This window comes from Hemiscyllium ocellatum (assembly GCF_020745735.1).
Source record: "Hemiscyllium ocellatum isolate sHemOce1 chromosome 27 unlocalized genomic scaffold, sHemOce1.pat.X.cur. SUPER_27_unloc_26, whole genome shotgun sequence".
NCBI classification, from domain to species: Eukaryota; Metazoa; Chordata; class Chondrichthyes; order Orectolobiformes; family Hemiscylliidae; genus Hemiscyllium; species Hemiscyllium ocellatum.
In genome coordinates this window covers 163,404-165,831 of record NW_026867494.1, presented here as the reverse complement: position 1 = coordinate 165,831, position 2,428 = coordinate 163,404, and the positions used below count along the sequence as shown (strand labels likewise).

The following is a 2,428-nucleotide window of genomic DNA, read 5'->3' as shown; positions in this document are numbered from 1 at the left end:
GCGGAACGCTTCAGAGAACACCTCTGGGCCGCCCGGACCAACCAACCCAACCACCCCGCGGCTCAACACTTTAACTCTCCCTCCCACTCCACCGAGGACATGCAGGTCCTTGGACTCCTCCACCAGCAGAACATAACAACACGACGGCTGGAGGAGGAGCGCCTCATCTTCCGCCTGGGAACCCTCCAACCACAAGGTATGAATTCAGATTTCTCCAGTTTCCTCATTTCCCCTCCCCCCACCTTGTCTCAGTCGGTTCCTCAACTCAGCACCGCCCTCCTAACCTGCAATCTCCTTACTGACCTCTCCGCCCCCACCCCACTCCGGCCTATCACCCTCACCTTGACCTCCTTCCACCTATCCACCTCCATCGCCCCTCCCCCAAGTCCCTCCTCCCTACCTTTTATCTTAGCCTGCTTGGCTACTCTCTCTCATTCCTGATGAAGGGCTTATGCTCGAAACGTCGAATTCCCTCTTCCTGAGATGCTGCCTAACCTGCTGTGCTTTAACCAGCAACACATTTTCAGAATGTCCCTTTTATTTCTTCAGATCCACGTTTCGCTCACAGGGCATGAACAGAACTGTCACCAAATACATTTACCAATCTACGTTCATTCTATCGTTTGTATTAGCATTTTCAACATTTCTCATCAAAATAACTCGAGAGACTTTCATCACCATTTTCTGTGAACAGTTCTACATTAGCTTTGCTGAATGAACCCCAAATTTCTTGAAGTGGCTCATTATTTTCGGCCCTGATTATTCATCTCTCTACGGACGGAAATGGATCCTTCCCACCCGCTCTGTCCCTCATCAATGTGTGTAATTCAATTCAATCTCCCATCAGCCTCCTCTGTCCTGATCAAATCCAGGGGAACAGGATACGTTGGGGCTATGGCGCGGACAGGACAAGTCCAGTACTCACCTTTCCTGTTAGAGCAATTTCATGAGAAATTTTTGACCACAACTTCGGGAGTGTAGTTGTGGCCGAACATTTAAAGTGCTGGCGTGGAGATCCTTTGGGGCTCCCCCACCCAGGGTGGTAACCTGCTGACTATGCTTTCTTCGCTGGCGATTTTAAATGACTTCCTGTTGGTTGCATTATCGCTCAAACTTCACAAAACCCGTCTCAATAAAGTCCCGTTTTCTCATGTCTGGGAATTGATTTCCATGCAGGAAACTCGTGTTCGGAACAAACAGCGTGCCAGACTCAAAACGTCAGCTCTGTTTACCTTTCCACAGATGATGCACGACCTGTTGGCTTTCTGCAGTATTCTCTGTGTTTATTAGGCACAAGTGCTGCTTTTCATTCAAGAACTTCAATTCCTGTCCTCTGGTAACTGACTCTGGTCAGTGGCAATTGGTTCTTCTGATCATTAATCTGCCCATTCCCACCGCTTCTTCTCCCATCATTACCAACAGCCCCAGGAAATCTCCAGTTAAACTTCTTTGCTCCAAAGCGAACATTCCCAACCTTGGGAATGTCTCCCCACATTGGAAATTCCTCATCCCTGGAAATGAAGCATGGCGTACACTTGGGAAGAGATTTTGGCAAAATATTGTCAGTTAGGAAATGGAAAAATGTTCATGAAGCAAAACAGAAATCCCAGTCTCCAGCTTTGTGAAACTTTAGAAACTCTTTGGGAAGCGGATTTAGATGAGAATGAAAGATGAACCGTCCGGCTGAGCAGAGACAGCCCAGACACCGTCCCCGTGTTGAAGAGGCCGGGAGATTGACTCTGATGTTCTCGTGACATGAACTGATCTGAGACATTGAAAGAATTGTCGTTCGTGCACATCAGGAATTCAAACCCCTTCTCGCCTCCGAGCCAATGAGGGAACTCGGGAACAGGCAAAACACTGAAAGGCTCGAAGGGCGACGGTCCCGGAGGAAGAAAACTAGTTCCTCGTGACATGGATGTGTCTGCAGAGGGTGTGATCAGACTGTCCCCGGTGTCTCCACAATGAATGTCCCAGGCATTATTCAGGAAAAGTAAAAGTGATAGACGACAATTGTAATTCTAGGCGGGGCAGGCTGAATTATGAATTCACTAATAGCCTCCCCTAAGTGATGGTGCCGTCCTGGACACCGCCTGTCTCTGTGGCGCAATTGGTCAGCGCGTTCGGCTGTTAACTGAAAGGTTGGTGGTTCAAACCCACCCAGGGACGCTTAGTTTTTTTCCTCTTCCTTGGCTTCGCGACTGTGTGCACTTTAATGGGGTCAGCAAAATGTTATCCGAGCGGAAACCTTCTCCACAATGGGGTTTCTGAATTGTATTATTGTCTAACGTAAGCGACTGCGGATGCTGAGAACCCGAGACAAAAAAGAGAAACTCGGCAGGTTTGACAGCACCTGTCGTAGAAAACGGAATTCTGAAATGCTGTGTCTGATTCTCTTTCCACAGATGTTGCCTGACCTTCTCCGTTC

General features: G+C 48.5%; 1 non-coding gene across 1 annotated transcript; it reads left to right on the top strand.

Annotated features, from left to right (window-relative positions):
* Nucleotides 1–2,095: 2,095 nt before the first annotated feature.
* Nucleotides 2,096–2,169, top strand: trnan-guu (transfer RNA asparagine (anticodon GUU)). Its single transcript has one exon. It is a non-coding gene; the product is annotated as a tRNA-Asn (tRNA).
* The last annotated feature ends 259 nt before the right edge of the window (nucleotides 2,170–2,428 follow it).